This window comes from Chiloscyllium punctatum, chromosome 6 (genome assembly GCF_047496795.1).
Source record: "Chiloscyllium punctatum isolate Juve2018m chromosome 6, sChiPun1.3, whole genome shotgun sequence".
NCBI classification, from domain to species: Eukaryota; Metazoa; Chordata; class Chondrichthyes; order Orectolobiformes; family Hemiscylliidae; genus Chiloscyllium; species Chiloscyllium punctatum.
Genome location: NC_092744.1, coordinates 73,771,916 through 73,790,159, shown reverse-complemented (window position 1 = coordinate 73,790,159; position 18,244 = coordinate 73,771,916).

Here is an 18,244-nt window from a genome sequence, read left to right as displayed (position 1 = left end):
GTTTGCCTTCCTGTCATTGCTGTACCATGAGGTAACTGCAACAAAAGAAGTATGGCTCCACATTTCTGAAGGAGCCGTGATCAGATTTGGGATGGCGCAGTGGCTCAGTGGTTAGCACTGCTGCCTCACAGCACCAGGGACCCAGGTTTGATTCCAACCTCAGGTGGCTAGCTGTGTGGAGATTGCAGAAACTCTCCATGTCTGTGTGGATTTCCTCCAGATGCTTCAGTTTCCTCCCACAGTCCAAAGACATGCAGGTTAGGTGGGTCGGCTGGCCATACTAAATTATCCAGAGATGTGCAGGCTAGGTGGGTTAGCCATGGGAATGACAGGGAAGGGTGGAGGGATGGTCTGGGTGGGACACACTTTGGAATATTGGTATGGGCTGAATGCCCTGCTTCCACGTTGTAGAGATTCTATGAATCTCCATTCAGAAATGTAGAGCTCTCTCCTTTTGTTAAAAAAAAGTGATGGAATAGAAATCTGCATCAGATCACTTTTTCAGAGATGTTTCAATCAAAGAAGGATTTCACATTGGAAAGAGTAGTCCAGATAGTGGAAGAAGCTTAAATTCAGAAAGAGTATAAGAGCATGATGGCAGTAGAAAGCCAATCTAGTTCAAGAAGCTCATGACATTTTGTTGATTTTCGAAGATACAAAAACAGCAAAACATATATCTTAGGCATACTCAAAACATCTTCAAACAGATTAACGTGAGAAGTTACTGTTCCAGGTTTGGAATTAAAACAAAATACACACATATAAACTAAAGCAATGTTCAGCTTTATCACACCAATGCAACTTTTCGAAGAAAGTGCAACATTTTAGGAGAATAGGCAGAAGTCAAAGACAAATATTAAACCACAGAATTAAGAATGCTAATGTGCACAATGAGGTTATCATCTCATAGTAAGTATCTTTGGAAGGAGACCTAACATGCCAAAATATATCTTAATTAGAATGCTGATATTACATCCCATCTTTCAAACATATGAATTGATCATTCTTACACAGTATCTGAATCGGATATGACACAGGACATACAGGTTTACTGTTATTCTGTTAATTTTAAACTTGTCCCTAGGGTAAGTGTCACTACGTTATCTGAAATAAATTCTTGTTTGAGGAGAATGAAACTGCAAACTTCTGACAAGGAAATGCTGAGTTCAGACAAACACCAATCAAGACCAAAGTAGTGTTGAGTGTTCTCTTAAAGCATAAAGTGGAAAAGGTAAAGATAAGTTAAAAATGACACGCCTCACTTCTAAGAAGAAATGCAAAATTTGTTGTTATAATTTGAAAAGGTAAAGTCGCTATAGTCTTACAGGATCACAGAGCTGCTCTAACATTTGAGAGACAAATCTGATGGTGGTTTAAGCTGACGGTCACCCCATCTTAGGTGAGAAAAGAGGTTGAGAAGGAGAGAACTTTATGGTAACCTCAGCTGGTGTGGGAATTGAATCCATGCTGTTGGTGTCACTCTCCATTGCAAACCAGTCATCCAGCCAACTGAGCTTCAAAATTCTACAGCATATTGAAGAAAGTCAACCAGCTCAGAAGCTAAAAAAAGCAATGATCAACATAACTTTAGTCAACAAGGGAAAGACTTTATAGGTCTCAGTATCTTGTTCTCTGGACCTGTGAGAAAATATACTCCACTTGAGATTAATTAGTTTGGTTACCAACAACGCTGGTTTTTAATTAATTCTTTTTTTAAATTCACTCACAGGATGTAGGTATCAGGGCTAGGCCAGCATTTATTGCCTACCCCTAATTGTTATGAATCAATCACATTGCTGTGGATCTGGAGTCACATCTAAGGCAGACCAGGTAAGGATGGCAGTTTCCTTCCCTGAAGGAATTTAGTGAAGCAGATGGATTTTTCCAACAATTGACAATGGATTCATGGTCATCATTTAACACTTGATTCCAGATACTTATTAAATTCAAATTCTACCATCTACCCTGGCAGGATTCAAACCCAAGTCCCTAAAACATTATCTGGGTTTCTGGATTAAGCATCCAGCGATAACACCATTAGGACATTGCCTCCCCCAAAATAGTGATAAACCTACTTTATTCACTTCATAATCAGCAATGGCTTGAGAGGAAATGTTATATATGAAAGTTAGTACCTGACAGGGTTAGCTGACATCACAAGTTGCAATCATCATGATATACTGAATTATCTTGGGGAGGACGTAAACTATGTCTTAATATCTCTTAATAACGTTCTTCAATGCTTTTTCTTAGTGTTAACAGCATGTGGCTGAAGTAGTAATATGTACTCTTAAAATAAACCTGATGCTACACAAAATACAATTGTGTATCTGAGTTGTAATGTAACTAACTAGTAAGTACAATATAATAAATATTTACTGTTTATCATGTTTAAACTTATCTTGTGCCAAATATATTCAATTGTAATCCTCCACTCAGTATCATCAGCACGATTAATGCCAGTAAGAAAGACTGGTGGCAGAGAAGCTGCCTATAAAATGTTGGCAGTGCTGGCAACTCACGTTATGAATCAATCACATTGCTGTGGATCTGGAGTCACATCTAAGGCAGACCAGGTAAGGATGGCAGTTTCCTTCCCTGAAGGAATTTAGTGAAGCAGATGGATTTTTCCAACAATTGACAATGGATTCATGGTCATCATTTAACACTTGATTCCAGATACTTATTAAATTCAAATTCTACCATCTACCCTGGCAGGATTCAAACCCAAGTCCCTAAAACATTATCTGGGTTTCTGGATTAAGCATCCAGCGATAACACCATTAGGACATTGCCTCCCCCAAAATAGTGATAAACCTACTTTATTCACTTCATAATCAGCAATGGCTTGAGAGGAAATGTTATATATGAAAGTTAGTACCTGACAGGGTTAGCTGACATCACAAGTTGCAATCATCATGATATACTGAATTATCTTGGGGAGGACGTAAACTATGTCTTAATATCTCTTAATAACGTTCTTCAATGCTTTTTCTTAGTGTTAACAGCATGTGGCTGAAGTAGTAATATGTACTCTTAAAATAAACCTGATGCTACACAAAATACAATTGTGTATCTGAGTTGTAATGTAACTAACTAGTAAGTACAATATAATAAATATTTACTGTTTATCATGTTTAAACTTATCTTGTGCCAAATATATTCAATTGTAATCCTCCACTCAGTATCATCAGCACGATTAATGCCAGTAAGAAAGACTGGTGGCAGAGAAGCTGCCTATAAAATGTTGGCAGTGCTGGCAACTCACGTTATAATACTTTTACGGAGTCAAGAATCTGGTTTACCTTGCCAGTGCCCTTTGCTGTTGTTTGTTGGCCAGCCAGCCAAGAGTGTTACTGCTGCTGTCAAGGTGGAGATGCAAGATGGTATCTGCAAAGCTATCTTTAGTCATCTCCAATAAATGTCAGCAGCCTTCTACCTTTAGCTCTACCAGCCATGCCGTAGCCACTGGGTTGCACTGTGTAAGAGCACAAGGGTAGGCAAAGTCAAGATGGGTGCTCTGGTGCTGAAATCTGTGATCCAATTGTGTTAAAATTGTAAAGATGTTCCTCATTAATGTGTTTGCAACTTAGCTAGAGCTCATGCACTCCCTCTTCACTTTATCATTAATTTTGATCGGGTAGTAATTTTGAATTGAAGCAAAATGCCAAACTGTCCTATAAGAACGTTCCCAGCATTTGACGACTTTAGCAACTTAACATTGCAACAAGCAGTGCAGATACAATTTTGCCATCTTACCTTTTTGTCAAAGTTACTGCTAAAGAAAGTGGTCTTAGTTAAAATAAATAAGAATGTATTAAAAGCAACGAGTCTATTTTGTACAAAACAATATACAGAAACAAAGACCATTGATAGAAACTGAGAACGGTAACCAAGACTACTTTTGTGATATCACCACGCATGAGCATGAATATTTGAAAAACAAACATTGAGATATGTAAGCCAGATAGAGGATAGTGCAACTAAAATCAATCTGTTGCGGCAAAATTCCTTAAAAATCGAGTTGTGAAAATGAAATCTTTCAAACTTTTCAATTAATCATTAAAAACTCTATTGTATTGGGGTTGCGACAAGGGGAGTGGTAATGGACATTGGGGAACCAAGAGATGAGGAATGTGAAATCATATCAAGGGCTGTAGGAAGTATGGTAAAGGTACAGTCACCATAATCCCACACTCTTATTAGAGAGCGACCAAACTGGTGGTGATTTAATTTGAGGGTCATCATGCCTCAAAAAAGGAGAGAGGTTAAGAAAGAAAATCCTTCTTTGTGGGTGCAGGTATTGAACACATCTGTGGGCCATCGGCATTGCTCTCCTGGTGGTTGGTTTGCATGTCAAAATGCAAATGGAGGTGAGGAGTGGTTGAGGGTCATAACATGGAGATGGTCATGGGCCATGGTGTAGGTAGGGGAGAACTAGAACATTATTAGGTTTGCTTTTGTCTTAATGCAGGAAACTGACTGTACATCACTGCCAGTGATGTTACCAGCACTGACACTGCATCTAAACATGCAGGAAGTGCTCCCCCAGATTATGCAACTCAAATAAACACAGCTTTAATAAAAACTGAATGTAGAGTGAGATAGCTATACTGCAATAATACCCGAATTTTCCAAACATAACACATTTTTCCCTAAAACTCCATTAAGAATTTGGAGTGCATGTCAAAAAAAAGTCTCTTTTTCGAAGCTGATAAGAGGGTCTCATGAGGAATGCAGTCAGCTCTGTTTGGATCAACTATCTTTACGTGCAAAAGTTTGCATCCTTTCTTTGGACCCACAGTGGATTTCAGGTTAGTCTCAATTTCTCTGCTGCAGACTGACATCCAAACCTTGCATCTGGTTTGTCATGTCATAGAATCATAGAAATGTACAGCACGGAAACAGACCCTTCAGTCCAACTCGTCCATGCCGACCAGATATCCCAACCCAATCTAGTCCCACCTGCCAGCACCTGGCCCATATCCCTCCAAACCCTTTCTATTCATATACTCATTCAGATGCCTTTTAAATGTTGCAATTGTACCAGCCTCCACCAATTCCTCTGGCAGCTCATTCCATACTCATACCGCCCTCTGTGTGAAAAAGTTGCCCCTTAGGTCTCTTTTATATGTTTCCCCTCTCACCCTAAACCTATGCCTTCTAGTTCTGGACTCCCCCACTTTGTCTATTTATCCTATCCATGCCTGCCTTCCCTGTTAGGCCCCTAGTATTGAAATAAATGCAGTTTAGTTTATCAGTCTACCTTGTTCTCTGCTTTGTCCCTGCCTGCCCTGACTATTTGACTCACTTCTTTTCTTAACTGTACCAATCTCAGATTGATCTCTTTCCTCCGTATCTCTCTGGGTCCTAGCTAAACCCATCGTGTCCCCCGCTAACGAGATCTTAATAGTTTAAATCATCCTGCCAGTATATTAGTCCCCTTCCAATCCAAGTGCAATCTGTCCTTCTTGTACAGATCACATCTACACCAGAGGAGATTCCAATGATCCAAAAATGTGAATCCTTCTCCCATACACCAGCCCCTCAGCCATGCATTCATCTGCTCTATTCTCCTATTCCTGCCCTCACTAGCTTGTAGCACTGGAAGTAATCCAGATATTACTACTCTCAAGGGCCTCCTTTTTAAATTCCTGCCTAACTCCCTATATTCTCCCTTCAGAATGTCATCCCTTTTCCCTCCTATGTTGTTGGTTCCAATGTGTACAATGACCTCTTGCTGAGCTCTCTTCCCCTTGAGAACATTCTATACCCTCTCTGAGATATCCTTGATCAGGGCACCAGGGAGGCAACACACCATTCTGATTTTTTGCTGCAATCCACAGAAATGTCTGTCTGTGCCTCAGACTAGAGAGTCCCCTAACACAATTGATCTCTTGGAACCCAGTGTACCTCATTGCATTAGAGCCAGTCTCATCCTGAGGAAAAAAATTACTCTTGGTGCACATTATATACACACGATGATCAGGTAATTTTTTTTATATTCATGGAAGTCTAGGTGTCTCTCATATCTTTTTTCATCATTGTATGGATTCAATGTGGAAACAGGCCATTGGGCTCAACAAGTCCACACACACCCTCCGAAGAATAACCCACCCAGGCCCATTCCCCTGCCCTGTTACTCTACATTTACCCCTGACTAATGCACCTAACCTATACATGCCTGAACATTATAGGCAATTTAGTATAGCCAATTCACCTAATCTGCACATCTTTGGACTGTGGAAGGAAACCGGAGCACCCAAGGAAACCCACACAGACATGGGGAGAATGTGTAAGCTCCACACAGGGAGTCGCCTGAGGTGTGAATCGAACCTGGTTCCCTGACGCTATGAGGCAGCAGTGCTAATCACGGAGTCACCGTGCTGCCCAAAGCCATATCCTTATACTGTCCCCATATCCCTTGACATCTACATTAGCTAGAAGTCTATCAATCTGTCTCTTGACATTACTCAATGACTGAGCTTCCACTCCTTTCTGGGATAGAGAATACAAAGGATTCACCATCTTCTGAGAAGAGAGTTCCTCCTCATCTCAGCCCTAAATGGTTTAGCTTTTATCATGCATGTAATCATCCTCTCTGCATATACACGGTATACCTCTAAGCTTCCATAAGGTAACCTCTTATTCTTCTAACCTACAGAGAATATACTTCCAGAATTGTCAAGCTCTCCTTATTTGACAGTTCCATCATCCCAGGAATCAGTCTGGTGAACCTCTGTCACACTCCTTCCATGAAGTAAATAAACTAGCTGTGGTCTCACCAGTACACCATAGAATCAAATACAGATTTTGCTCCTGCAGTCAAAACCTCTTGCAACAAAAACTAAGAGATGTTGATAATGATTGATTCAAGGTATCTATTACTCTTATCTCAGTTTCTGCACTCGGTAACTCGGCTTTTGCCCGAAACGTCGATTTCGAAGCTCCTTGGATGCTGCCTGAGCTGCTGTGCTCTTAAAGCACCACTAATCCAGAACACAGCTAGTTAGCCTATTATCTGCCACCACCTGCAGCACATCAGCAGTATTGCAGCTGAAGCTGTGTACAAATCAGAAAAAGTGAAACTTCTGCGAATACACAATCAGCACAATCTGTGCAGCACGACTTAATGCTCCACCTAATTTCCTCTAACGTCTCTCCTCTTTTGTCCACCTCGCTGTGGCTGCCCTATCTAACCACAACTCCTACCATAGCAAGGATACCTCCAGAATTCTATAAGGATCAACCCTTGGTCCTTTTTAACACTTATCATCAAGCAACTACTGAGTGAGTCGAGAGCGTGGTACTGGAAAAGCACAGCCGGTCAGGTAGCGTCTGAGGAGCAGGAGAATCAATGTTTTGAGCATCCTGATGAAGAGTTTTTGCTCGAAATATAGATTCTCCTGCTTCCTCGGATGCTGCCTGACTAGCTGTGCTTTTTTCAGCACCACACACTCGACTCTGATCTCCAGCATCTGTCGTCCTCACTTTCTCTTACCCACTGAGTGATATCATCCAAAAGCTTGGGGTTAGCTTCTCATGTAAGATCACAACACCAAGCTTGATTTACACCACTTCTTTAGGCCACATCCAGTTTAACAGGATGTCGTCCTCAATCAAACACTCGAGTACAGGTAACACCTCATCGAGACTGAAGAAAACCTTCAAACCCACAACAGCTTCCTCAGTAAACTGATCAGTACCTTATGGGGCTCACGGGCCAAGATCCTGAAGATCTCTAGCATTACAACTGTGAGCTCAGCTGCAGAAAAGTGCACTCCAGCCTGTTCACACCAAATGTATCAATACTCAACTCAATATTGCACATCATCACACTCACTGTTCACAAATCTCACCTCTTCTGGTTCCCAGTCATTAGCAGCACTGTCCTGCTTCCCTTCACATCAGAAGGGTCATTGCAACAGGTAGGCTGTTGCAAAGAAAATCTACTCCAGCCTGAACCTTGCCCTTATTGAATGAACTTCTCAGCTCACCAGCTGTGCTCCATTCTCCCACATCACCCTGTATGTTTGAACTTATTTCACGAAGGATTCAACATCAAGGAAGATTCATGGCTGAGGTCCTTTGGTAAGGAGGATTATCAGGATGACACATCCATCACTTTCTCATTCCAAATCAACTTTGATCTCCCACAGTGCCCGAGTGTCTTTTTAAACCATTTCTAGACTGGCTAATGCATCTGTGCAGTCTCCCAACAGCAGTGAGTTGCCAGGAACATACATAACAGCTGAGGCAAAGCAAACAATGAGTCGCAATGTTGAAGAGTACCCACTGGACAAACTTGAAAAGCTTAAAAAACAATGTCGCCACTGACAATTATATTGCTTGGTTCTGAGATGAGACACTGCACAATAAATAATTAATTTGAAGGAGTCAGTGGAATGCAGTGGGATGAGGTGAGGTGGAATGGATGAATGCTGTTCTCTCTGTTGATTGGATGGTGACAATGTGTCCAACAGCCAGGATTGGAGAAGAAAGTATGAAGATTAAAGTCATGGAGAAACCACAAAGCTAAGGGCGAAGTTAGATCAATCAGTGAGAAACTGGAAAGGGTGTTCTCTGAAGGGAGAAGTAGTCACAAAGCGGTGATCAAAGGAGCAGTTTATCATCGAATAAGAAAGTAATGATGGTCTGATATGGCAAAATGGCTATACTGGGCTACAATGATTTGGGGAATAGTGTAGCCAGATTTAGATACTTTAGAAAGAGTCAGGTAGTTGCCATTTGCAACTCAAGTTTGCCAAAATTAGAATACCAATGCAGTCATCCATAATAAGCTTATAGATCACAAAACTTTTCTGAGTGCATGGGATTTGTTTTGGGGGAGGAACGGTGACCATTTGTCTGCTGAGGGTCCAGAGGTAGTGAGAGTTGGACTGTGGGACAGGAAGGTTGGGATTAAAGTCCTCAGACTTCTTGTGGTAGCTATAACAGGTATGCAAATAGGCCCATATAAAATAGAGCCATGTTCATTGACCTTTAGCCTTCTGACTTAATGCTTAAACCTAGAGGAGCAACAACTTGTATTTATATAGCAGCTTTAATGTAGTAAAATATTTCAAAGCTGCAGTAATCATTAGTATTACCAGGCATCTGGTATCATTCACAAGAATCCCATGAGATTAATTATATTCTTCCACAACACTGCTGGTTAATATTCAGTTCCAGATGGCAGCTTTCAGTTCAGTGCTTCAGATGTTACTGGAGATGGGAGTAAAATCTGGAAATAGATTCAATACATTGCACCAAGGAAGAAAATAGAGTTCTACAGCGCAGAAAAGAAATTCCCACTGGTATTTCATCAAGACAACCAGACCAGGAGTAAAAAAAACAAACTGCTATAGATGCAATTCATCTTAGAAATATGTAATAACTTCAAAACATAGAATCTTACTTTCCACATCTGACTGTTCCATGAGATAATGGGAAATTTGGTCCCAGTACAACACCTCATACTTTCTCCCACATGGTAATAATATGATTAGATGGATACATCCAAGAGTCACTAAACTGCATTAACAAACCAAACTTTTAAAATCAATTCATTGAAAGCTGGCTGAATTTGCAGAAGACACAACACACCAATGGGAAAGAATTGAACTGGAACCGACACGAAGAGCTTATATCACATCAGCCCTTAAAGTGATGGCAGATGAAAAATAGTAGGGTTAGATGTACTACATAAAATCTAGCATTCTATTCTGGTCCCAAGCTGAGATCATTCAATCCTTTGTGATGTGCCAGCTCTCTGAAACAACAACTCAACTTGTCCTACTCCCCTGTCCTTTACCTTGAGCCTTACAAATATTTTCTGTTCAGATAATTTTCCAATTCTTTGTTGCCTTCACCACTAGAAGATAGTGCATTCAATATCCTGAGTGGTTCACTGTTTATAAAAGCTTTTCCTCAGCTCACACTTGCTTTTCTTTCTTACCATTCATCTAAAACATGTCCCTTTAATTTTGACTCTTCCACCAATAGGAGCAGTTTCCCTCCATCTTCTCTGTCCAGATCCCTCATGTCTCTGAGCATCTCTAGTAAATCTTCCCATTTTGAGAACAGGCCCAGCTTTTGTGATTTGAAGTCTCTCTTGCCTTGAACTATTCTCATAAATCTTTTCCACACCTTCTCCAATGTCTTTATATCCTTCCTAAAGTATGGTGCCCAGATTTGGGCATGATCCTCCAGATGAGATCAATCATAGTTTCATGATAATTTCTTCACTTTTGTACTTGATGCTTCATTTATAAAACCCAGGTTACCATTCTTAATAAACGCATTCTCAACCTGTCCTCTCACCTTCAACAATTTAAGTTCAAACACCTCAAGGTTTCTTTGCTCTTGCATCATGTTTAGTATTACACTTCTAATTAACTTTGCCTTTATTCAGCCTTTCTATCAAAATTCATCACCGACTTGTTTGTGTTAACTTTCATGAGTGTCTGCCCATTCCATCAGCTCAACTATGTTCTCATGAAGTCAATCACAAATCCTATCATTTCACAATACTTCCATGTTTTATGACCTCCACACATCCTGAAATTGTGCATTGCACACTCCAAGTCTAGGTTAGTTAAAGTAGATCAAGAAATACAAGAGGCCTAATACCAACACTTGGGAACCCCACTATATAAGAAATCCAATTAGAAAAGTAATTTATTATCACTTTGTTTCCTGTCACTGTCCTTTTATCCCTTTTAATTTTGCTATCAAATCTGTTAGGTGACACTTTAACATAAGCTTTTTGGGAGTCTATATACACCATATCAATTGCATTACCTTCATGAAGCCTCATGGCACATTAAAAAATACTCTAGCATGTTAGCCATGATTGCCGTTAATAAAGCCACAGTGGATCGCCTTAATTAACACCCCCCAACTGTCCACAAGACTATTCATTTTGTCCCATTTTAATGTTTCTGAGCTGTCTCAACACCAAGGTTAAGCTGGTTGCCTTGTCATTGGTGAACTTATCCCTAAACCCTTTCTTGCACAAAGGTCAGCCTGCACAACTCTTTATTTGTCTGGCATCATCCATATCAAAATACTAAAAATTTATTACACATGCAATTCCCTTCCCTGCAATCCCCTTTCTGATCCTTAATCTGTCCTATTCCTCCTTTTACTGTTTATATGTTAATAGAAAACTTTTAGGATTTATTTTTACATTAGCTGCCAGTCTTTTCTCATACTTGTTGTTAGTTTCACATTACTTTCTTCACTTCCCCTCTGAACTTTACTTTCAGTCTGGTTCTTACCTGTAACCATCAAAATGAACTCTATCATAAGCAATGACTGAGAAAGATAGAGAATGAGGTGAAGCAACAATTCAAAGTTTGGTAGAAGATTTGTAGCTCGGGTGCTCATTGTTGTGGTTCTGTTCGCCGAGCTGGGAATTTGTCTTGCAAACGTTTCGTCCCCTGTCTAGGTGACATCCTCAGTGCTTGGGAGCCTCCTGTGAAGCGCTTCTGTGTTGTTTCCTCCAGCATTTATAGTGGCCTGTCTCTGCCGCTTCCGGTTGTCAGTTCGAGCTGTCCGCTGTAGTGGCCGGTATATTGGGTCCAGGTCGATGTGTTTGTTGATAGAGTCTGTGGATGAGTGCCATGCCTCTAGGAATTCCCTGGCTGTTCTCTGTTTGGCTTGCCCTATAATGGTAGTGTTGTCCCAGTCGAATTCATGTTGCTTGTCGTCTGTGTGTGTGGCTACTAAGGATAGCTGGTTGTGTCGTTTCGTGGCTAGTTGGTGTTCATGTATACGGATCGTTAGCTGTCTTCCTGTTTGTCCGATATAGTGTTTTGTGCAGTCCTTGCATGGGATTTTGTACACTACATTAGTTTTGCTCATGTTGGGTATCGGGTCCTTTGTTCTGGTGAGTTGTTGTCTGAGCGTGGCTGTTGGTTTGTGTGCTGTTATGAGTCCTAGTGGTCGCAGTAGTCTGGCTGTCAGTTCAGAAATGCTCCTGATGTATGGTAGTGTGGCTAGTCCTTTGGGTTGCGCCATATCCTCGTTCCGTTGTCTCTCCCTTAGGCATCTGTTGATGAAATTGCGAGGGTATCCTGAACACCGAACGGAGAATTCACCACAAAGGTTTACAGGAAAGCCACACACACGGACCAAGTCCTAAACTATGAAAGCAACCACCCCAACACACACAAACGAAGTTGCATCAGGACACTATTCAAAAGGGCCACAACACACTGCAGCACACCAGAACTACAAAAAGAGGAAGAGGAACACCTATACAAAGTATTCGCCAAAAACGGATACCCTCGCATCACGAACACCAACTAGCCACAAAACGACACGACCAGCTATCCTTAGTAGCCACACACACACAGACGACAAGCAACATGAATTCGACTGGGACAACACTACCATTATAGGGCAAGCCAAACAGAGAACAGCCAGGGAATTCCTAGAGGCATGGCACTCATCCACAGACTCTATCAACAAACACATCGACCTGGACCCAATATACCGGCCACTACAGCGGACAGCTCAAACTGACAACCGGAAGCGGCAGAGACAGGCCACTATAAATGCCGGAAGAAACAGCACAGAAGCGCTTCACAGGAGGCTCCCAAGCACTGAGGATGTCACCTAGACAGGGGACGAAACGTTTGCAAGACAAATTCCCAGCTCCTCCAGAACCACAACAGTGAAGCAACAATGTCCAGGGTACTCTGGCTTTCTTTAAACTGCCTTTCCTCTGGGCCTCCTTCACTAGTTGGCTGTTTCTCCCATTCCCTAACTGCTTACAGTTATGATATGCCCACCATCAGAAATCCAAGAAACTGTCAACCTTGTGACTGAATCACTGTGATGTCATCTGTTCAAGTTCCAAAGTATGGAGTTCGAGCTACTATGCCTGGTGACATTGCCTGCATGTTTGCTTACTAAGATACAAGGGGCATCTTGGAGCTCCCATATGGAATAAGATGGGCACCACTCCTGTGGGTTGAGATGCCATGCTGTATTTCCACTTAAGCGATTTGTAAGCAATTAATAAGCTAAGGCTTCAATAAGACACACTGGTCACTCAGCAATCAGCCGCTTATTTTGGACTGCCATTTTATTTCACAAAGTTAATTTATTAGATTAGATTAGATGATTTACAGTGTGGGAACAGGACCTTCAGCCCAACTAGTCCACACCGACCCTCCGAGGATCAACCCACCCAGACCCATTCCCCTACATCTGACACTATGGGCAATTTAGCATGGCCAATTCACCTAACCTGCACATCTTTGGACTGTGGGAGGAAACCGGAGCACCCGGAGGAAACCCACGCAGACATGGGGAGAATGTTCCAACTCCACACAGACAGATGTCCGAGGTGGTAATTGAAGCCAGGTTGCTGGCACTGTGAGGCTGCAGTGCTAACTCTTATCTGTATATCTCGAGTTGTAACACACTGAAAAAGTCTTAGTGTTATTTATTATTCAGTTGATATTTTACTCCTTCATAACAAATAAATTAAACCCTGACAGTAGTTACAATAAATAATTAAATTGGCATTTTCATTTGACTTTTGTTTTATGTGCACAGTGCAAAAAAAGAGTGAATTTAAGATTGAGCATTTTGCTCGACAATCAATATATCCAGTTATTGCAAAGGAGCACACTTACCCAAATCTGAGTACAAGACATAGAATTTCATATTGAAACAGTGCAGCGCTCTCATTGGACCACACCATGAGTACTGAAGTCAGTTTTTGTCACACCTTAGTATCTAAAATCCAAAAGGAAAATCTTAACCTTTTTTGTATTAATTCAGAACACATGTATTAAATATAGTAAACTGAGAAAGATATCCATGTGTAGAACAGAATAAGGTGTAAAGATTCAAATTGACATAAGACAAATGCAACACCTGAATGGTCATATGGATGAAAACAAGAAAATGGAGATCAAAGAATGTTAGGCAGTATCCATGGATAGAAAGCAAGCTAACATTTTGAGTCTAGATGAAGTGTTAATTTTGCAGCTGCTCGAGTTTTAGACTTTGTATTAATCTTATGATTCTTACATTTCGGAATCATACGATTGTTTATTTTAATCATTTGAAACTTTAGTGGCCCAAATAATTACAAAAAAAATGCAAAGTAGTAATATTTTTGTTTTAAACGGTGTTTGTGCAGGAGGGACCTCCACGTGTTTGTCAAGTATTGATCTGCAGAGAGGTTTTTGATTTCTCTTTGCCGGTTTTAAACTTCCCGGACGTATATTTTTCGAAAAATATTTTTTAAAAAATTTAAAAAACCAAGGAAAGTTTTTTTTGTTTTGAACTGAGTTGTTTCTTTTCCAAATGGAGTTTGTGTTGATTGTGTTTCGGCAGGCAAAGTAACTTTTAAACTTCTTTGATGAAAAAGATTTACGTAACCAATGTGAAGGAAATTGCTTTTGGATGGAGCTTATGGAGAGGCCAACATGTGGACAGCTTTGGAAAGTGTTTTTTTTAATCCCTAGATTGAAAGCTGAATGTTGGATTATTTGCAGAGGAATTGTCATTTTGTTTAAGCTAAGTATTCGATTTCTTTTTGATATTATTTTATAGGTTTTAACTTTTTAAATTTTTTGGCATGCTTAATATTGAATCTGTGGGGTAAGGACATAGTTTATTTTACATATAAGGTGCTATTGAGCGCTTATTTCTAGGCTTAATGTCACTGAAGGCAGACAAAAGACACTGTTTGATGACTGGTAGATTTAGAGAAGGGATTACACGGCAGGATCAGTCAGATAGACGGTTCGTTGCTGGGAAAGGTAAGAAGGTAGTTGAGAATTCGCCTGCAGCTATTCCCCTCTCAGATATTCTGTCTTGGATACTGTTGAAAGAGATAGTGTCTCAGAGGAAAATAGAAGTGGTAGTCAGACATTGGATATAAAGACTGAATCTTACGTTAAACTGGGTTTGTCAAGATTTACAAGAATGTGTGTTTCAGGGGACTCTCTTGTCAGGAGCACAGACAGAACATCGTGCCAAGGAGCATGATAGTATGTTGCTTTCCTAGTGCCAGGGTTAAGGACATCTCAAAATATTTGAAGCATATTGTCAAAAGTTATAGTGAAAAGCCAGAGGTTGTTGTACACATTGGTGGGAATTATATAGTTAGGGAAGGGGTTAAGGTTTTGAAGAGTGAATACAAGAGGTTAGGTAGAAGGTTAAAAAGCAGAACATCAAAAGTCATCACCTCTGGTTTACTTCTGGTGCCAAGTTCAAACGAGGGAAGGAATAAAAGAATAGGAGAGAGGTGATGGTGCATGGATTCAGTTTCTTGAATAATTGTGATCTCTTCTAGGAAAAAAAAATACCTGTTCAAAATGGATGGGTTCTATCTGACCTGAGAAGGAACCAAGATCCTGATGGGAATATTTGTTAATTCTGTTTTGGGAGACTGAAAACTTGAGAGAGGGGGCTGGGGGCCTTCTAACTAACAGAGAAAATACAAAGAAAGATGAGGATAGTTCTAAACCAGAAAAAAAGCAAGATATTTAGAAAAGATAGACAACAGCAAGTGAGAGTATAAAGTAACATTGATGAAATAAATGCAGTTAATTCTGTGTAAGGGTTTTATAGGTAAGGCTGATGAACTCATGGAATGTATGGGAACGTAGTACTGGGACGTCGTAGCTATCACAGAAGTTTGGCCCTGATCATTTATCAATCCCTTGCCTAGAAGAATTAATCTGCCTTAAAAAAAATTCAACATTCTGCTTCCACAACCTTTTGAGGAAGAGTTCCAAAGACTCACGATCCTCAGAGAAAAAAAATGTTATCTTTATTGCATAAAAGGAAACATCCTCTCCACATCTACCCTGTCAAGACCCTTTAGGCTGCTGTGTGCTTCAAATAAGTGATCTCTTACTCTTCCCAAACTCTAGCCAATACAAGTCTAGCCTGTCTGACCTTTGGGGTACATTTGACAATGCACACCTAGCCCCCTGCATTCCAAGCATTAGTCCAGTAAACCTCCACTGAAATGCCTCCAACAGATCCATTTTCTTTCGTCAATAAGGTGACCAATACTGTACAGTACTCCAGATGTGATCTGACCAGTGCTCTGTATAACTGATGCATAATGTTCTATCGGTTTTCCTAATTGCTTGTAGTACCTGCACACTAACATTTTGAAAATCATGCATGAGTACACCTTCTCTCCACATCACAAGCTCTGTAATCTCTCATCACTTACATAACTTATACGTCTTTATTCTCCCTGGAAAATTGTCCTTGAAAAAATATTCAATATTATGCTTCCACTACCTTTTGAGGGTTCCAAAAATGGACAATTTCACATTTTCCAACAAATTCCATTTGCACAATCCTTTTGCATACTTAACCTGCCAATTTTCTTTTTGTAACCCCACATCCTCTTTCCTACTTACCGTTCACAGCAAATTTGGCAACTACATCTTTAATCCCTTCATTCAAGTCATTTACTCAAATTGGAAACAGTTGAGGTAACACCACTGATTTGTGACACATTACTTGTTATATGTTGCCAACCTGTAAAATACTCATTTATTTTGCACTGTTCACCAGCTAATCTTTTATCCGTTCAATATACTACCTCTTACAACATGAGCTATTATTTCCTTTAATGATGTTTTAAGTGGGACCTGAACAAATACCTTCTAGGAATCAAAGTATAGTCTACCTACACTTTCCCCTTTATCCATGGCATATATTTTTTGCTCAAAGAACTCCTATACAAAAAAAACATTATTCCCCCTTCACAAAACCATTCTGACTCTGCCCAATTACCTTGAACTTATCTAGATGCCCTGCTATAACATCTTTAATGTTTCTAAAATTCTCCCGGTGACTGACATTAAGCTAACTGGTGTATAGTTCCTTGCTTTCAGGCTTTCCTTCTTTTGAACGATGGGAGTTAAATTTACTATCCTCCAACAAAATAGGGCCAAAACGTGTGGTGCTGGAAAGCACAGCCAGTCAGGCAGCATCCGAGTAGCAACAGAGTCAACATTTCGAGCATAAGCTCATGATTCACAGACAATCCCTGAATCAAGGGAGATTTAGAAAATTGAAATCATTGCATCAACTATCTCACTAGCCCATAAGACTTTGGGATAAAGTCCAGCAGGATTTAGATGCTTGTTAGCCATTGCTCCAACAGTTTACTCTGCACCACTTAGAGTCAGAGAGATGTACAACACGGAAACAGACCCTTCTGTCCAACTCGTCCATGCCGACCAGATATCCTAAATTAACCTAGTCCCATTTGCCAGCATTTGGCACTATCCCTCTATGCCATTCCTATTCATATGCTCATTCAGATGCCTTTTAAATCTTGTAATTGTACCTGCCATCACTTCCTCTAAAAGCTTATTCCATACATGCACCATCCTTTTTATATATCCCACCTCTGGCAATTGTCTGTGTGGCGCTTGCACATTCTCCCCGTGTCTGCGTGGGTTTTCTCCGGGTGCTTTGGTTTCCTCCCACAGTCTAAAGGTGTGCAGGTTAGGTGAATTGGCCGTGCTAAATTGCTCGTAGTGTTAGGTGAAGGGGTAAATGTAGGGGAATGGGTCTGGGTGGGTTGCTCTTCGGAGGGTCTGTGTGGACTTGTTGGGCCGAAGGGCCTGTTTCCACATCGTAAGTAATCTAATCTAATCTAATCTAATCTTTCCCTTCTCACCCTAAATCAATGTCCGCTAGTTGTGGACTCCCCCACCCCAGGGAAAATACCTTATCTATTTAGCCTATCCATGCTCCTCATGATTTAATAAACATCTATAAGGCCACCCCTGTCTCCAATGCTCCACGGAAAACAGCCCCAGCCTATTCAGCCTCTCCCTAGAACTGAAACCTTCAAACGCTGGCAACATCCTTGTAAATTTTTTTTCTGAACCCTTTCAAGTTTCACAACATCCTTCCTATAGCATGGAGAACAGAATTGCACGCAATATTCCAAAAGTGGCCTAACCAATGTCCTGTACGGCCACAACATGACGTCCTCTTTTATATACTCAGTGCTCTGACCAATAAAGGCAAGCATACCAAATGCTTTCTTCACTAACTTGTCTACCTGCAAGTCCATTTTCAAGGGACTCTATGAACCTACACTCCAGGGTCTCGGCCCTAATTTGCCTTTCCAAAATGCAGCACCTCACATTTATCTAAATTATTTCAAAATTACATTACCTGATGGAGCTTTTCCGGCAACACTGTTGTAATGTCTTAAATTGTCCTTTGT